Genomic DNA, 13,025 nt, shown 5'->3' with positions numbered 1-13,025 from the left:
ACAGTGTATAATGTACCTTTCTCCCCACATCCATGCCAGTGTCTGTTATTTTGGGACTTTTTAATAAAAACCATTGTCTTAAAGCATTTTAAACTGCTTTTATAAAGTAAATGTCGCTTTTATCAATTTTAATGCCTTGATAAATAAAGCCATCCAGAATATTAAATATTTCTAATAGATCTAATTAATTAATAAATACATTGATCCCAAAGTTCTTTTAACAACTTAGTACATTTTTATTTAAAATAATGTAAATAAATTATTCAATTACAAGTCAAGTTGAAATCTCATAGTCAAAATTAAACATTATAAGTATATCAAATGCCAAATATGCAGTCTCTTGGCAAAAAATATATATATTGTTTCCAGCAGAACATATCTCTGGATTTCAATTTTATCACTATTTATTTGTGTTCAAGAAATTTTTCTGCTGTATGAGAATTTATAACTTTACAGGGTTTTGTATTTAAAATTTTTAAATATGAAATTTTTCTCCCTGTAAAAACACAGTGAAACAATGGAATTTTAAATGTACCTTTACCTTTACATATCACCTTTGAACTTGATGGAATCTTGAATTTTCTTATAACACTACAGTTACCCAACTCTTACAGATATTTCAAACAGTATCTACTTGAGATTCGAATATATTATTTTCTTACTTAAAGTCACAACACATTGGTTATTCCATTAACATTTACTTTTGAGAAAAAAAGCTCTCACTTATCTATTTAACTTTAAACTAATTTTTGCATTCTACATTGACTCAATAAATGATTAAGTATGGACATGAATAACAAAATTTAAAGAGTAATAAACTATTTCATTTCCCAGTAGGATATTTTTATTATTTTTCTATTTGATATATACTTGTAGACTTCTGGTTTTTCATAAATTCAGTGTGCTTTTCTCAACAAAAAAATTATTCTTTTTTTATTAAATTATCATAAATTTGGACAATGTAAACTTGCTTTTAGTTTAGTTGCTCATGTTTCTTACAAAACCCCCTTAATCTATGAAATCTTTGCTTCTGGCACACAAAGTGTTCCAGGATCATCTTGCATATTTTCTATCCCAGAAACGGGATTAGCTATTTCTTCAAGAAACCTTATTCCTTTTGTGGAAAATGGTAGAGAATTGTTGTTGTAAGAAAAATTAAGTATAAAAATTATTAAAAATAATTATGCAATATTATTATTAAATGACATCCCTGAGTGTGGTAGTCTCTTTCAAAGACAATCCCTATTTTACTCTGCAGAGAAAATTGAATGATAAATATTTATTTCACTGTTATTAAGATAAACCCCGTGCATCTCTTTTCCCATTTCTGCTAGTGAAGTTGAACTAAGCATGGCTTTTGCTCCTATAAAGTGAACAACTAAAATATAGCAAGGACCTTAAATGTGTAACTCTTGATAATTGCCAAATAGGGTATAAAAAGTGATAAAAGTTATCAATATTCCCTCTTATCTGCATCTATAGATGGAAATATCACAGTGCATTATTAACTAATTCAGGTAATCTGATTTGATAAAGTGAAATTGAGAACTTTCAGGAGAACATCAATTTTCTTTCTTTGCAATATGGAGAGCCTGAATCTTCCTGTTTCCCATTAATATAAAACTATCTGAAAGCATAATTTGAAAAGAGGGTCTCATAAGGCTCCTAGGATTTGAATATTTCTATATCTTGATAAAATAACCTCCAAAATAAACCTGTAATTCTGTTATGTCTCACCTGATAACACGTTACCACAGTAATAATGTTGTAGTTGATATTTCTGTATCCTAACTTGGATAGTACTTGTAAAATCGTCTATTAAAGCATCAGAACATAGTGGCATTTTCCTATTTTTTAAACTCATGATAGAAAAATAAAGGCCTGTAACTCTAGGGTTTGGATAGGCCGGAGCCAGAGAAAGAAAGACGAGCAGAGTTGAAAGGGATAAGTAAAGAGGCTTTATTGGGGTGCTCCTGGGTGGGGGTAACGGGTCCCAAGAGAGAAGCCTCATGGTCCCACGAGTGGAACCAGAGAAGCCGCCCAGCCCTGAAGTCTGGGTGGGCTTATATACGTTTTTAGGGGTGGGGGATGGTAGTTTCTCTGGAGGGAAGGTTTCGGCGGGAAGAGTGAGGAATTTCTTTGTTTCAGCTTTAGGGCGGGGATTGAGAAATAGGAGGGGCTGCTTCTTTTTCCATTAGGGAGGGGAGGGGTGCCCGCCACCAGCCTTACATTCCGGCCTTTTAGTGATAATAGGGCACCGCGGTCTTTCTGGCTACTTCCTGCTTTTGAGGGGCATAGTGGGCGCTATGGGCCGGAGTTGGCTGGTGAAAGGGTGACTGGAAGAGGAGAGTAGGGATGAAGAAGCATCTGACTCTGCTCATCTTTCTTTCTCTGGCGAAGGCCACTCCAAAATCCTTACATTTGGTGCCAAAACCTGGGAGGGTGCTTTAACTTTCAACTGTGCCGCCCCTCCCGTGGACTCCAGTCTTAAAATCTTACAGTAACTGTGCCAGAGTTTTTTTGTTTTGTTTTGTTTTTTGGAAAATAATTATGCCTGAGTTTTTCTTTAAATTCCATTTATTAGAATCATCTTTTTAAAACCTAGAATCAGTATGTTTCTGAAAAGCCTGTTATATTTTATGAAGACCTGTTATCATCTGTCCAAACATCTTAGAATGGCATTCAAGCTATTTTGCAATCTGATACCAATCTACATTTTAGTTTATCTGTTCCTACTAGGATTTCTAACTACCCAACCTCTTCCCCTTTTCCAAATTATGCAGGCTTCCATCAGAATTTTGTCACATCCTACCTAATCATTGTGAAACACCTTTGAGACACACTGACCATTTATACTACATCTACCATTGCTCACACTGCAAAGAGAAGCAGTACGAGAAACAACAGCTAAATGTATCGATGCTATTCCTCAGCTAATACTCTACCCTTTTTACTTATTTTTATTTATTTGGTTTTCATTTCCATACAGATGATCTTGTTCTGATTTCTTGGAAAAGAAGTTATAAGCTTTCTTCACCTCTCTTATTTATAGCAGGAGTTCAGAATTATGAGATGTTCAGACTCAAAAAGATGATATTCAAAGTCTGGTTGGAATACAAGAGATTTCAATAAAAAATCATTCAACAAAATCCTTGAAATAATTAAAATTGAAGCCAAAAGTCTTTTAGAAATGTATTATTTTTTCAATTATCCAGCAAAGATCTTAGTCAACCCTGAGAAAAGAGATATTCAGGGAAGTGGATGTTTTCTTTCTGTTTTGTTCCTATATAGTGGTATTTCACTGTATGTGACAGGACAAAAGACACTTACTCTTGTATTTTATTTTATTTCACGTTTTGTTTTGTTTTTTTTACTCCACGTTTTGTTTTGCTTTTTATCTCTGGAAGCCTTTGGCCATTTCTCAAAATATTCATTCAATGCATGTTTTTAATAACTATCAGAGACTGTGACCTTTCTCTGCCTGCCCTTCTTTTGTTTCTTTGTTAAAAAATCTTATTTGTTCTTCAGGAGTAAATTAAAACATCATCTCTTTCAAAATCTTACCCAGCAAAACCCACAGCCTGTCACTCCCTTCCCAGAGCTTATGTCTCAGTTAAAATTAGTTTTTACCACATATATCAAAACAAAACAAAAGAATAGTTTGAAAATTTGTTTTATACTCATGAAAAAACAACACTGAGAGTTAGACAGATTTTTGCTGGAATGATGGCTCAGTGGTCATCAGAACTGCACACCCCTACATTTTAGCATTTTGAATCACAGTTTAAAATGGCTGCTTCTTGCTGAATTTTGGGGGTTTTGTTTTGCATATTTTCATTGAATTAAGTGTGCTTAAAGAAGTGTACAAGGGAAAGAAAGGGATATTTACTAAGAAACAGCATGAGCAGAGGCTGGGGTTTGAGAGGAAAACTTAAAGGTCATTTAGATAGTGCAGTGGGGATTGGAGTGTTTGTAATGTCCCAGTGGGTGAAGTAAGAGATAAATAGAGGAAAGACCAAAGAAGAAAACTAGGTTAGAGAAAAAGAATGTACAGATTGGCATAGCACACGAAAAGGTTTGGACTTTCCTTAGAATGACATGATGATTTGGATATGGTTAAATCCATTTTATCAAAATAACTATGCCAATAATATGAAAAAAATTAAGGCACTGGAGTCCATTTGCTCAAGGCTTCTTGGGCTTGCCTCCGGGCCATGGTCATCATTTAAAAAAAAAATTAAAGCACTAAAAGATGTACAGAGTTCTAGATTAAGAATTTAGTCCTAATTAGAGGGGATGGAGGCTTACATTAGGACAGAGGCAGTGAATTGGATTAGTTTAAATCAGATCTTATATTTAAAGTCTCATTACAGAAGTCATCTTCTCATTGCAAAAAGTGATTGATGTTACAGCCACAGGGGAGTGCTTTGTTGCTTCTTTAACAAGAAAACTAAATATTTATACTTATGGAAGAATTAAGATGTCTTTAGGTGTTTCATATGTATTTTAGTAGTCTTAATATTTATTATGAGATAGCATTTTCAAAGGCAGAAAATGCAGGAGGATACAAGCTAATTATACTGATGAGCTCCAAGTTTACTTCTGTCAAATACAAAACATGTAACCACATGAATCAAAAAGGTTAAATTGAAATTGAGCCAAGAAAATTGTTCCAAGACACCTAAGAAATTTATGTATAAATATTTCATATTTTCATCTTGTTTTACTCACTATATTTTTATGATTTTATTTTGTTCATGTTCTCCTTTAAATATTTCCAATGTTACTGTGGGGCATAAGTCAATGTAAATAGAAAACTACATTTTTATTCCCTTCTAATTTATTGAGTAAAGGAGACCCAGTGTATTCAAAATGTAGACAAATTTAATGAACTTAAACACTGCATAATTTGTGACTATCAACATCTAAAACTATTACTGGAAGTTCCCAGAAATGTGTCCTTAGGTGATTTTGTCATTGTGTAAACATCACAGAGTATATTTACACAAGCCTAGATGATATAGCCTACTAAATACCTACGTTATGTGGTAAAGCCTATTGCTTTTCTTTACATACATGTGTAAATATGCAATTGTTTTATATGTGTCAAACATTGCACATAGCTAAACTATGTGTCAAAACTCAAACATATTCTGAATAAATTTGTTTGTGTCAATAAACATCATAATATATGGACTCCACACCATGTTAGTACCATTACAGTCTCAAATTAAGATAAAAACTGGCATTTATTAGATAGATGTATATTCTGCTGGAAGTCAGCCTAAAATATTCAAGTTTCACTTTATATACTTGAAATATAGCATATTTATACACATATAGAGGTGGATACATGCTTGTAGACTGAAATTCTCAACGATATCTCTTTCAATATATCCTTTACATTTCACTGTAAGCACTTCGAAAGCAGAGTTTGTCTCCCAATCGTCTTCCTTTTCCAACTCTACTACAAACACCTACCATTGTGCTTTTATTATAGTAGGCTCTATGGAGTCACATAGGGACTTTTAAGGCATCTGTAATGCTAGAGGTTCTACAGTGAAAAAAAAAAAAAAACAGTACTGAATTACAAATAAATATATAAAAATCTAGGATTAGGTCCTCCACTGTTTGACTCTACCCAGCCTCTTATTTGGGGTATCCATTCTCCCTGAATTTGAAATCAAGCTAAGTTGCAGTTCTATCTGGAGCCATGAAAGAATAATTATTCCAAGCCTTGCCAAGTATTTAATGGCAGACAAAAAGTTTTACAATAATTGTTTAACAAACTAACAAGCTTCTGCAACAGTTCTCTCACATATGTGGAGAAGAAAGTAATCCTTGCCTTTTCTAATGAAAAGGGTTTTGTTAGAGAAAAGGCAAGGAATTTTCAAAGATGAAAGTGTTTAATAAACAAGAAACAATTAATACTTGTATATATCTATACATCTGTAAATCTTTACATATACATCTGTATATCTGTAGTTTATGTTTACAGATGAGGTGATCCTGACTTTTGATAATTCCACTTACAATTTTTTTATGATGGTTCGAAAATTATAGGCATTCATTATAACTGTACTTTGAATTCCATACAACTATTTTGTTCTTCACTTTCAGTATGCAATAAATTACATGATATATTCAAACCTTTATTATTAAATAAGTTTGTGTTAGATGGTTTTGCTCAACTGTAGGCTAATGTAAGTGTTCTGAACATGTTTAAGGTAGCTCCTAGATGGAGCTGGAGCTCATTCTCCTAAGTGAAATATCTACAAGAGTGGAAAAACAAACACCATATGCACTCACCATTAAATGAGTACTAATTGATCAACACTAATGTGCCTATATGGGAAGTAACATTCATAGGTTGTCAGGCAGGTGGGACGAGGGAAGAAGTGATGGGTAAATCCACACCTAATGGATGCGGTGTCTGCTGTCAAGGGGATGGGCACACTTTTCAGGCGGTGCAAAGGCAGTTTACGTAACCAAAGCACTTGTACCCCCATAATACTCTAAAATAAAAAAATAATGCTGAGTAAATGTACCATGTAAACAGCTTTGTAGACTATTAAAGTGAAAGAATGATGCCCAATTGAAACAATTAGCAGAATCTGTTTTACCTTATGAAAGAAATTACAAACTTAATGTTCGCAGTGGGAAAGAAAAGTAAAATCAGAGACGATTTTACCTACTACATATACCCTGAAGGGCTGGCAGTTGGAGGTTCCAATTACCATGTAATGAGGGATTAATCATAGGGACTGAAAATCAGAAAATGCATGAAAGTTTTGTGTTCAGATGGAACTACTTGTCACCCTCTCTCTCCAATGCAAAAAAAAAAAAAACCATATTTCTTAAACTAAACAGCTAAACAGACAGAATCCCAAAATGCTGATCCTTGAGAGCATCTCACTAGAAAAGCAGTTGTCTCTTAATTATCCTATTCACTTAATAAACTCAATCCATGACATCAATACTAATCTATGGTTAATGCTTTACTTTTAAGTATAAATACTCCATCAGAGATCACCAGATATTTAGGGGGGAAAGCCTCCATTATAAAAGGAAAAAGCTAAGACAAATAAAAAGAGAGTTAGTAGAGCCTGAAGAAAACATAAAAAGGCATGGAATAGAAAGTATCTTTCTAAAAGCCTAGTCTATAATTTATACCCTTAGTAATATAAAAGAAAGCATTTTGTCCAAAGAAGAACAAGATGATAAAATAACAGAAAACAACAACAAAAAACCTGCCAGATATTAGTAATAAGATTACTACAATTAAAAAAAATATGGGAGGAAAAATTAAGAATTAAAGGAATCCAAAGACAAAAAGAAGCAAAAGATTGAGCAAAGCAGTTACTCAGAAGATCAGGCCAAAAGATCCAACCTTTAAATAATAGAAGTTATAAAAAGAAAGAAAACAGAAAACAGGAAGGGGGAGCTTATCAAGAGTATTACAAAAATTTTCTAATATTTGAAGTCCAACTATACTTATTGAGAGGGTATCCTTAACTGCCAGCTAAATGATTGAATATAGATCACATTAGTGAGAATCTTCAAGTTGTAAATACTTTCAAAAAGATTTTTAAAAATTTACACACATAGAGTTCCTAATGTCATTAAATAGCTCAATGGTATACTGTATACAGAGGAATTGCCTTTTAATTTTCTGAGGGACTATAACTTCAGCATAGAATTATACATCCAGCTAAATTAATAAGGTCTCAAAAAGAATTTTTTGACATTCAGAAAAATGAGAGAGTTAATGAGAAAAGAGGAAACTGTAGGATTCAGGGGACTGGGAATTCAACAAAGGGAAAGGAATGGGGATGAAGACGTCCAACAGCCCGAAAGGGCTCTCAAACACATAATCACCAGAGGTTAGAGAATGTATGAGAAAAGACTTCTGGGAAAAAAAAAAAAAATCTCAACTCATAGATTATTGAGATTATTGATGATTTTTTGTTTGAAAAAAAATTTGACAGAAGCTTTGGACTCTATAAAAATATTAATAAACTGACCAAATGGGAAAAAGTAAAGAATGTTTAATTCAAGGGGAAAAAGAGATTGTATAAGAAAGAAAACAAAAATATAATATAGCATGGTAGACTAACACTGTTATTCAAAATGTGGCCCCCAGCCTGACTTGCCTCCAAGTGGCAAGGAGATACATAGCTTGAAAAATAATACATATCACCTACATTAATGGGCACAGTTTTTGTTCCACTGGTGTTCCTTTTTCTTACAAGATTTTCTCTAAAAAGGAAGAACTGCATTGATATTATTTCCTTCACAAGCTCCTTATTCTGTCATAGATTCAGTATTTTGAGTACCATTACATTAGAATAGCTTATTGGCCATGGATTTAAACAAAAATTATGACCAAAATGTTGTGAGGATTAAGGGAAGAGGAAGTGAGAATAGCTAATGGTGTAATAAGAAAGCCATATTTTCCAATTACATAATAGGAAAATAAAATGTATCTAAAATGTATGAATCAAAAACAGCAATATAAGTTTAAAATATATTGAGGCAAGTTTTTAAAAAGTTAAAAATGTGAACATCATTTGCCTTTGTAAACCATAGGGAGGTTAGGAAACAGTTGGACAGGACAGGTGACTGCTATTTTTCCTTATAAGCTATTTATAATAACACTATTATGTCTTCAACCATATATGTTTATTATGATAAATATAATACATTTTGATAAAATTTAAGTTAATTTTTATGTAAGGGATTTTATAAGAAATGTGAGTTTTACTGAGTTTATTTTTTGATCAAATAATTTCACATATATAAAAAACGGATTGACTTATCAAAGATCTGAACATTTTAAGTGTTAAAATAAAATAATTGAACCATGTGTAATAACTTTGAGAAAATAATTAAAATTTAGACAATAAAACATTAGATAAATCAGACAGAAAATGAGAACAGATGAGTACTAAAAAGAGAAAAGAAACAATGGAGAAAAGAGAAAGAATAAAAATTGTATCAAAATGAAGGAGAGATGTAAATAATCACAAATTTTGAATAAGCACAGAGAAATATAATGCAGGAAATGTCTTACAGTTGTGAATAATGACAGGAGGATATTGGGGACAAGACTTAAACAGATTGTATAAATATAATAATACTTTTTTGCTAACTACTAAGAATCTCAGAAATTGTACATCTTGAACCATGCACAGCTTGTAGTAATTTTATAACTACTATTATAACATCTTGAGGCAAACACACAACTTACTATTTTTAAAAACCTCTATTTATCAGGAAAGAGAAGTAAAAGGAAAAACATAGTAAATATGTGACTAGATTTAAAAACCCCTACAGGGAATAACTCTTTTTTTTTTTTTTTCTAAGAACCCTGCATCAGTTTCTAAACAGCCAAACTAAAATAGCAACTTCATTCTTCTTGCAGAATGCTGACTAGATTAATTAAGGTAGGTAGAACTGACTACTGTAATTGAATTACAATCTTTTCCAAGAGCAGTTGTTGTTTTATGCTCTGTATTTTATTGACCCTTTTATGAGGTCTACTGCTAAATCAATTCTTATCACTTCATCAACTGGAAAAATTCCACTTTCCACTGCCAGATCAATTATAGTCACACAATCAATAGCTGGTACTTCAGCCTTTTTGATTAAAAGAATGCAAAAAGAAAAGAAATGAAACTCTACTAAAAAATAAAATGAAAAAAATACTATTTCTGTGTTTTAGAAATAGCAAAGCTAATTTTATATATAATACATATTTATTTTTAATTATGAGTATGTGATAGTTGTATATATTTATAGAGTACATGTGATGTTTTGATACGAAGGGAATAAAGTGGACATGGTTAATTGCTGCAAAAATATAGTTAGATAATTAGATAGAATAAACAATATTTGACAGCACAACAAAGTGACTATAAACAACAAGTTAGGGTGTACTTTAAAATAATGAAAAGAATGGAATTGGAACTTTTTAACACAAAGCAAAGCTAATTTACCACATAAATATTTACATTGGATATAAACTTCAATGATAAAAATTATTTGCACTGAAATAATATTTTCAAAGTAATTGTTCAATTTATTTTAATTAACTTCTAGCAGATTATTTGGCAGGTTACAAGAATCCCTTGTGACAGTTATACACATCAGATTGGAACTATTTACAATACCTAGATTTCACACTGAGCCTAGGATCTGTTGGCTCCTTTTCTATTTCATTATTTTTTTGTTACCTCTCCAAGAATTTTCTTATTTGAAGGCCATACCACCTTTACTTTTCCTCCTGTTATGAAATAAACTCTAGGATACATTCCCGTTATTCTCAATAGTTCCAAAACATAGTGGATAATTTTCATTCTTTTAAATTTTTGTCGTCCTAAGGGACTATGGCTACCATTTTTAAATCACTAATAGTGCATTTGTCTAAATGTCTTTGATCTTCTCAAATACAGTGGCATTTGTTTATATAACATAATTATAATTCAGAACACCTAAGGTTGCCAAATTTCCAATGCATGCAATTTTAAAATGATCTTTTGTGACACTAAATATCATACCTCTGTCTTTTCCTCTTCCTGCTCTTATTGAGAACTTCTTAATAAAAGTTATGTTTAGTCTCACAGTTGTTTTCAACCCCTCACCACCTCCCTAAGTATCTTGATTCCTGGATTAGTCAGAAAATAGAGGAGTTTCTTCCTTGAAACACATTATTTTGATGAGTCCGAGGTAGCACATTTTCAGTTTTGATATGATAAAAGATGATGCGTACTTGTATAACAGAGCAAACACACATCTCACCCATCATCTATATCCCCATGGAGCCTAATGCTGGTTAAAATACAGTGAAAATATTTAGACATAACATAGAATGAAGAAAACATTTCTGCAGCATTCAAGAAATTCTTAGACAGTGTCCTATACTACCACCAAATACTGTCCAGCTTCTCTGGATTACTGAAATTCAGATGGACACAGAATTAGTGAAATTCTATAAATTTTCTTGGCTTATGTTTTGATAGAGTGCTTCAAGGAAACCCTTTACTGTTTAGAGTTGTTGGTGAGATTAGGATGGTAGCACACAAAATCCTCTAGTATTTGCTTTATATACTCAATTACCTATCAGTATGTGGGTGGTCTATTGTAGTGAATAAGGACACGGAGTCTTGGAGAATAGCCAACAGTGTCTCTTTCTGCCATTTTGTCAACAGACATCCTCTAATCTCTCATTTAGTAACAATATAAAATTTCAGTTAAATATATTTCTTTTTTTAAACATGCGAATAAACTTGTACAAAACAAGAGAAATCCTCAGGGTGGTGTAGTAAGCAGAAAAACGATCCTCAAAGACACTGATGCACTGATCCTTGAAACCCATAAATATATTAGTTTACCAGGCAAAGAAGACTTTGCAAATGTGATTAAGGTTGTAGACCTTGATATGTAGAGGTTATGCTGAATTATCCAGGCAGCCCAATCTAAATCCTTAAAAGCAAAGAACCCTTCCTGGCTAGGAGTAGAAGGAGATAAGATAACAAAAGAAGGGTCAGAGAGATGCAGTATTGCTGGCCTTAAAGATGGAAGAAAAAGGTCACAAGCCAAGGAATGCTAGTGGCCTTAAGAGGATGGATAAGGCAAGGAAATGAATTCCCCTACAGAGCATCCAGAAGGAAAAGCATCCCTGTTAAAATGTAGCCCAGTGAGGCCCAGGTTGGACTTCTGACCTCCAGAACTCCACGATAATTCATTACAGCAGCACGGCAAGCAAACTAACAGACCCAGTAATGAAGTGAGTCCACGAGAGAAATTAATGACTACACAGCTATCTTGAGGCACATACCTATATATGGTGGGTTAAAGTTTTGGTTTTAATGCCCATGTAAAGAGAGTGAGACAAATCTTTGGATTTTTGCAGGGTAGATATACCAAAAAATAAATAAAAATTTTAAACTTCAGATAAAGAAAGGCAGAAAATTTGTCTAGGTAAGCTTTGACTCTGACTTGAATTAAAATGGCATCCTCCTTAGGGATTAGTGTTCATGGGCCAGCCATTAAGTGAATGGAAAAGCTGAATTTACACAACTTGTAAAAATAAAAATAAAACAAACAATCCAAAAAGGAAACCATGGTTCAATCTTAAAATGTTTTAGTTATTAGTATTATCAGATAGAGGACATATAGTTAGTAATATGTATGATTAAAATGATTAAAAATATAAAGAGGATTTTTTAAAAAGCATAAATAGTAAAATACTATCCAAATAAGCAGATATGATTAAAAATGTAACATCTGAATAGGAAATATCATATCTAAAATTTGACCTAAATGAAGAGACCACTAAGTACTAAAATATAGAACTGAAAAATTATACCAAATGCAACAAAGAGACAAAGAGGACATATGAGAGAGAACTCCAACAATTTCTAATTATAATTTCAGCACACAGGTAAAGAATTATGGGGGTAAGAGGCAATATTTGAGAAGATAACAGCTGAAGGTGTTTTCCAGGATGGATAAAAGACGTATTTATTCAAATTCAAGAAGTATAGAAAACTCTTATCAGAATGAATAAAATACCTTCACCTAGATTCATCATAATGAAAATACAAGATAACAAAGAAATAGAAGCAATATTAAAAATAATAGAGATAATATGAGATATTAATAATCAATATAAATAGTAATGCTACATTTTTCATATGTCAAAGAAGAAATCATAAAAGTGAAATAATTATTGTTAAATGCCAATGAAAATATGACATGTCAAAGTTTGAAGACTGCATCAATGTCTGTACTTGGTAAAAATATAGACCATTAAATAGTTAGAATAGCTGTATGCTAAAAATGAATGACCAAAGAAACTAGCAAAATAGTTAGAAAGCAAATAAAAAAGCAAGTGAATGTAAATGAAACAAACAATAAGTTAATACAGCAGCATAATACACAATAAAGGGATCATCCAGAAATAGATTGTTTGAAATGATTGATAAACTTAACACAGCTCTGGGAAGACTGACCAAAGACAA

The sequence above is a fragment of the Eulemur rufifrons genome, chromosome 2 (genome assembly GCF_041146395.1).
Source record: "Eulemur rufifrons isolate Redbay chromosome 2, OSU_ERuf_1, whole genome shotgun sequence".
In the NCBI taxonomy this organism is placed as follows: Eukaryota; Metazoa; Chordata; class Mammalia; order Primates; family Lemuridae; genus Eulemur; species Eulemur rufifrons.
This window is presented reverse-complemented; position numbering follows the sequence as displayed.